The sequence below is a fragment of the Nanorana parkeri genome, unplaced genomic scaffold (assembly GCF_000935625.1).
Source record: "Nanorana parkeri isolate BGI_ZX_2015 unplaced genomic scaffold, ASM93562v1 scaffold101, whole genome shotgun sequence".
NCBI classification, from domain to species: Eukaryota; Metazoa; Chordata; class Amphibia; order Anura; family Dicroglossidae; genus Nanorana; species Nanorana parkeri.
In genome coordinates, this window is record NW_017306369.1 from 817,217 (window position 1) to 824,867 (window position 7,651).

General features: G+C 39.1%; 1 protein-coding gene across 1 annotated transcript in view; it reads right to left on the bottom strand.

Moving 5' to 3' along the window:
- Positions 1-7,651, bottom strand: part of METTL25 (methyltransferase like 25) — a 107,850-nt gene that overhangs the window by 78,049 nt on the left and 22,150 nt on the right. The gene's annotated exons all lie outside the window — the stretch shown is intronic.

Here is a 7,651-nt window from a genome sequence, read left to right on the forward strand (position 1 = left end):
TGTATACTTTTATTAATTACTTGACTGTTTAACGTAAAGCTGAATTCTGGGCACAAAATCTTTCAGTCAAATGTACTCCTATAGCTGGCCACACACCTTACAATTATCTGCAGATTTTCTGAGGTCAGATGGAAAAGGTGCAACAGATTCCTCCATCTACACCTAACTGTGTGGATGGAGTAATCTCCACCTGGGTCAATCTGTTACACTTTTTCCATCTGACCACAAAAAATCTGCAGATAATTGAAAGGTGTATGGGCACCTTTAGAGACAGAAGATATACATCCACTTCGTGTGCAGCACACACCTTTGCAAGCCCAAATACTACATCATCATCACCATCATCACTGTGTTGTACATAACCTGTGCAAAAACTAGAGCTTTGGGAGGGACCCAGAAGGCTCCACACACTACAGGCTGCCTGCAAAAAACTACAGGAGGGGGCGGATATATAGTCACCTTGCACAAGCAAGAGAGAAGCATCGGTTTTTATTAACAGCAGTTCCCAAACAGAGGATGCACAGGTCTGGAAAAACAATATACACAAAGATTTGTAGATTTGTATTCCCTATTTCAGCTTTAAATATTTTACATCATGTTCAGATGTTTACCGTCTAAAGCCACATTCACAACAGGGTGATAGAATTTCAGCGCTGTTTTCACACAATTTTTTTTGCACGTTTCAGCTGGTATTGCAAACGCTTTTTGTTCATATGTCAGCGCATTTATTAAGCTCATTTTTATTTGTCCAATGAGAAGCAGGCTCAGCTGCTGAAACGTGCTGATCAGCACGTTTCCATTGAAGTCTATGGAGGAAAACAAGCTAATCAGCACGACAAAAGAAGCTCAGGGACTATTTTAAGCGACAGGTGTATTTGTATGTGCAATTCCACATGTTTGCATGATCGGCCCCCAAAGGAATGCATGGGATTTTATTTGCATGCTTTTCAGCGCAGAAAAATCAGTGCGACAAAACCGCCCTGGTGTGAACGGGACCTACTCTCTGCATATTTTTGTTAGTGTCAAAGATCGGACACTAGAGGCTGATCTCAGTGGGTCAGTGCAATAAAAAAACAAAATATATAGGGAATGCAACATTTGCAATAAGTCAGCAGACTTTGTGAATAGCACAGCTTTTGTTCAGCACTGCAAAGCAGGAAAGTAGTATGGCTGCCTCTGTGAATATGTATAATTTCAAACTATAAATAGAAACAGGGCTTTTAAGACATTAACAGATAATGGTGAGGTTACTTATATTAAAAATACCTCTTCTACACGGTGTTATAAAAAAACACCAAACAATTAAAGACTACATGATTTACTAACCTCAAATGATGGTTGCAACAGAAAAAGGGAAGCCTACCGCACGGAGTGGTGGCTTGTAAACCTCACTTTTACTTTTATACAAATCAAACATCTGCAAACTGTAAGCTTTCATTAAACTATTTTACACCATACAATTGACAAGCAGGATAGGAGTCAGACCCATCCAGTATGTCTAAAAGGTCCACATTTCCACCTAACTATATTTCTGTTTAATGGCACCATGAATAAAGCATTAATCAAAACTAAATTAGAGAGCATTACACATTATTTGCAGACTGCAGTACCCAGTCTCTTTCTAGAATGTTTTATTTTCTGTACCTGAAATTAATTAATGTGTTTTTATCTATTTCATCATTTATTAAACATATATCCCATTGCCTTAAGGGAAGTCCTAGTGTGACATAGAATTATCTGGGTATTGGCTTCAAGGTATTTTTAGTCAGAGAGTAATTTATTTGCACAGTGAGAAGAAAATAAAAATGCAAAACTAAAGCAGTGGGAAAGGATTAAGCTTCTAAAACTCTTGTAAATATTAAAGTGATATTAAAGCCTAACTTTTTTTTTTAATTTCTCCTTCAAGGAAACCCACCTTTGCTGGAGGCTGTTGATTTTATTCTTTAAAAGTTCCTAATTTCTCGTTTTCTAGTGGCTCCCCGCAGCGCACCTCCCCCTGCACGGGTGCCACCATCGTTCTAATGGAGACACCCGCGCACGCTCGTTTCTGCAGTGGCTGTGTGCGTCCATAGACACACATACAGCCCTGTGGCAGGCCACGCCCCTTCTCTCTTTGATTGATGGCAGAAGGAGCCTATGGCTCCTCTGCCATCAGTATCCCCCCCCTGCAACCCGGAAGTTCGGGGAACAGAGGATCTCTTCGGACCGGCGGCGGGGACGAGTGCAGCTGACAGGTATGTGTGGAGGGGACTGGGGTAGAAAAAAAAGGTACTGGGCCGTTTTTACCCTAATGCAGAGAATGCATTAAGATAAAAAACGCCCAGACCTTAATACTACTTTATGTATTACCAAAAAAAACAAAACATGCTGGTATACAGTATACACATGCTGATAATGCACAATAAGTAGGTTATTAGAATCTTCTTTAGGGAAAATGGCAAATGTGTTTGTCCCAATGTTTTCCAGGCTATCTTAGTTCAAGGTGAATGGTTAAGACTTGAGGAGATCTGGGTACTGTTTGTAAAATTGGCTGCACGGCCTACTTTGACACACAATTTCTACTGGAAATGCAGAAAGGTACCTTTTCAGTAAGCATATCACCAGCATGTGAGGTTCATAACGTCTGAAGAGTATTAAAGGGTCTAGCAAACCTATCTAGCTCATTCCGCTTTGCTTTAAATCACAACACTATGGGGTCTTGTGTTGGCCAAGTCACATGACCATCTCTCCTCCAATCACAGATCTCTCCGGCTACAATAAGCAGAGAGAGCTCTGTAGGGTATCACTAATTCCACACTGTGTCCCACCATTTATAAATGGGACATAAAAAAAAGGCCACCATGCGCAGATCCCAGCAGACATTAAGTGGGGGTATCAGTTCCTATGTAATACAAGCACACCAAATTTGTGCACACTGGAGTTGTCAAACATTATAATTATCCCTATCAAATAGCTACAGGTAAAGTATAGCTAAAGTAAAAACAATATTTGTTTCATTTTGGAAAGAGTAGGGAATGGTTAAATTCCCTGTCAAGGTTTTTTTTTGCAATCTGTTTCCCATTTAAAAGATTTCTCTTCACTCCCTGTTGACACAACAGGAAGTGAGAGAATATCTATCCAAAGTGAGCAAAATCCACAATTGTCACTCCCATTATTTTATTTTATTCCTCACAACATGTTGCAATTTGTATAGTTTCCTGTTTCTTTTCCCACCATCTGCTACAAAAATATATTTTCATTAAAACCCAGTTTTTCCCTCTTTTTTGGCTGCCAGAGTCCTCCTGTCGCAACACATCACCAATCCTTCATTGGATGGCCCAGAGAGGAAATGAGGCCTTGCACTTGCATGGTAAGGCACTTGCAGCTTGTAGAAAGCATGTATGGCCTGTAGGTGGAATGCATGCCATTATGATGCTTCAGACTGTCTTCTGCACACTGATGCTAAGCTTTCATATGGGAGTTCAATCAATTTTTTCTTCTGGACTTTTTTGAGTGCTGACATTTGTCTTTACTTCAAGAAATAAATAAGCAGGGGTTCTACACCTTCTCTATTCTACCCAAAACTAACCAACCCCCCCAAAAACAAACAAACATAGTTTTATAATAGACCAGTCTTATCACCATTGATATGGACAGTGGGAGAGCAACATGATTTGGCCATGACCTGTTAAGCTGGTCTACATACAAATGTGAGTAGTTTGAACAAATAGTTCTAGATACTATCACAACACTTAGTCAAGAAAGCTGCAAATGGATCCCTATCCAAACTAAGACTGCAAAGTTCTAAACTGGCCTCTCTTAACCCTGGGGTTCTTCCTGAGGTTGCTAAGGGTTTCTTGAGCAATGACAGACTAATGAAGGTACCTGCATAGTTTTGGCATTGATTTAGTGTGGTGTGGGGCCAGTGGAGCCTCTCCTCTCATCTCAGGTAAGTAACCACTGATGCCAATAATCTTTTTAGCATTCTGTAAGGGACACATTCTTTCCAATGACCACCAACGTAAGCAGCATTTTCCCCCACTGATTTACTGTGTGCACTTCTTCCACTAATTACATACATAAGGGAGTCATTCTACCCATTGACAACTAATGTAAGGGGCACTAAATTGACCACTAATGTAAGGGGCATTCATCCCAGTGAGTACCAATGTCTCTTTACCCAACTACATTTATTGTAAGGGGCCCTCCACCAACTCACAGCCAATACCACAGTGATCACCAATGTCAGGGGGCATTTCTCCACTGGAAACCAATGTAAAGAGACACTACAATTTTAACTGCCTGTGTTTCCTTTCCAGCCGTTATTATGATTTCAATTCTGGATTATTATTATAAATATTTTTGTCATATACGTGGGAAGCGGGTGGGGTTAAAGTGATCTGCTATGAGTTGACAAATATACTATGCCTGCCATATTGCTTATTATTTTACTTATTATTAAGTCTACAATGTAATGATCGTGATAACGTACCATGAGCTGTAGGCATCATTTTAGCAGTGGTTCCCTGAGATGTGGAGATTATATTAATGGTTCATTTGAGGCTGAGAAAGGCTGAGAAAGGCTGCTCTAGATCATGACTATAATTGTCATTCAGCTCCAGTATATATTCAGGGAAATGCAGGTCATTTAAACATCTCTGTTTAAAATAAGTTAGGGTAAAAGGTGAAGAGTTATTTATGTTAGAGGTTTCAAACTATTAACTAAAAGAAGATAAACAGGGAAAGAAGATAACACTGTATATTGAAAGATTTCTGAACAGGGAATGTGGCATATCTCTTGGATCTACACAACATCTTTAATGTTCCCTGAGGTCAAAAGTACCAGACATGTTGGGGCACAGCAGAAGGACAGAGGTAGGGGTTACCCAAGTACATAGTTAATAGAACATGTAGCGAGAGTAGAACTTAATGTTTTTCTATACATTTAGAGTGTTGCATAAATGGATTTGCAATTAGTATTCTGTCCTTGCCAGACCCAATATTTCTACCATGACAAGCTTACTTTAAGATTTGCACAATAACCCGATATCCCACCTTAACAATTTTTTTGTAGACGGGGTTGTAAATATAGCTTTAATTTAAAAATGGACATGATTAAAACTCTTAAGATTTCTTGATTTTAGAAAGGCAAAACATGCTCTTCATGGTTACTGGCAGTTTCTAGCTTGAACTATGCATGTTAACACCATAAGCGTCCACAAAGTCATTAATTTAAAACGATATATAGCAGCCCGTTTTAACTATTTTCTACAAGAGCCAGTAAAATCCCACAACAAAAACACATTTCTAAACTGCCTATTAGAGATCAAAGAGCTGCCAGTGAAGTATGGAGTACTGAAAAATTAATTACTGCCCCACAACAAGAAACCACGGGAGAAAAAGTTGCCCAGAGGAAATGAAAACTGGTGTAAAACATGTGCTTTGATTTCAATGCTCCATATTTTTTAATTAAATCTATTTTTACAAAGTTTTATGGACTAATTTGGCAACAAATTCTTAACAGTCTCTCTTTCTACTTCTATTTAGCCAAGCCTGGTAATGTAGAAGTAACAAGAAAACCATTTAAATAACCAAAGGAGAAGATATGTGCAGCTTGAAAGACTTTACTCTCCTTCAAAATAAAAGGTTTACAGGCTGGGGGAAAAATAATCTAAGCATTTCATTGGCAAACTAATAGAAAAGAATAGCATACACCTGTGTGTTAAATATTAAATACACTGTAAATCTTAAAGAAAAAAAAGCAATAAAAAAAAAAAATCACCAAAACAGTATCAACAAAATCTTTACTGTTTCAAAATGGGCTGCAGAACACAACTGCCATAATGTATGTAAGGAAATAGGAAAAAAAACACACTTTCATTTTGCCAATAAGCTGGAAAACATCTGAATCCAGTTAGGTTTCCTGCGATTTTTAAATTTATTATGGAAATCCTCAAGCCAATTTTGCAACAGTGACCATTTGGTTTAATCAGGATTGTGAAGAATTATGATGACTATCACGAAGATGGGAATTACAAGATTCATTTTTTCTTTGCTCCAGCTGTGGTTATGCACCAGAGCGACAAGCTCTTTAATTTCCCCTAACGCCTACAACTTTGTGACATCATTGATCTTGGCAATTTCTTATATAGGTACTTTATGGCCTGGTAAAATATACTGAAAGCATGAAGTACCCACTAATCCCACAGCAATACGACCCTATAAGAGTGTAAATGACAAAAGCTGGATTTGAAGAATTTGCAATATATTTCACATGCATAGGTGTACACAATATTTATTGTATTTCTCTTTTAGTGCTGTAAATTATATTATAAATGTATCATGTGCAATCATTTGCATGTATGGCCAGTTTTCTATTCAGCATGGTCAGGGAAGCAACATCAAATTAGATTAAATATTATGCTGTGTGCATTAAATAAATACAAATCATACATGCGCTATACATATAGCTCATATTATACACTGAGTGGCCAGATTATTATGACCACCTGACGTTTGTAGGCAAATTAGCTATAATTAGCTGTAATTTCGTGCTGAAGTTGCTAGAGGGCCAGACCATTATAAATAGGGAAGCAGGTTGTTTACCACGACAGTAGAAGTGATTTTTTTCTGAAGATATGGGTAAACAACGCGATTTAACAGCCTTTAAACTTGGGATGATTGTTGGCGCTCAAGCCATTGAGCGAGTATCAGCAAAACAGCAGAATTCGTTAAATGTTCAAGAGCAGCTGTTGTTAAAGTGTTTAAAGACTGGACTGGGTCTGAACATGCAAATTGTGGCCGTCAGCGACTGGTCAATGTTAGGGCAGAACGGAGAGTGGCAAGACTGGTACAAGACAACAGAAGGGCAACAGTGCAGTGTCAGATTCCTCGCATCACCTTTCAACATGTCGTGGAGTCACGAGACAGCCCAACGAAGTCATCTCGTGGAGTAATCTCGTGGCCCAACGAAGTACTGATGGGGTGGTCATAATAATCTGGCCACTCAGTGTATGTCGCCTGTAAAGTTTTTATTGCCTATGTTTTTGATGAATACCTGCCTGTTCCCCTTGGATGCAGTTTCAAACTAACCACTCCTGACATTGAAGCAGATCTGTCCTAGCGTGGTCAGTTTGCATTTCTTCTCTTGGCTTGGGAGCTATAGTAAGCCATGCTGTTGAATAGCATGCCTGTAGTCCTGTAGGCAGGATTCAGGTGCCACCCCACCATCCATCCCTCCACAGTTTTATTGACAGTGGTAGTAAGCACGTTTCTGAAGAGCAGCATAGAGATTCTATGAAACACCTTGTATGATGTTGGTGGAAGCCACTGAGCATCTTCTGCAGGCCCTGTCCCCAGTCCTCCAAGCTGTCAGAGAGGCATGAGTGTTCATGTCCCTGCAGCAAAAAACGCCACAAAAAATATATTTGCTTACCTATTTTTTAAATGAAAGTGGGGCTAAATGTTTTTAATAGTGCTTAGTGTCTTTGTGTGGTTACACACTTAAACACTCTAATTTACAGCGTTCCTATCCTGCACAGCTGTGGGGCTTTCCCTGTACAAATATTTTCAGAATTGCACCCGCAGTGCCAGCTAATGGTACTCCAACACATCCTTATTACACAATTTTGTACTTTTAGATTGGAATTTCAGTCCACCAAGCACTTTAAAC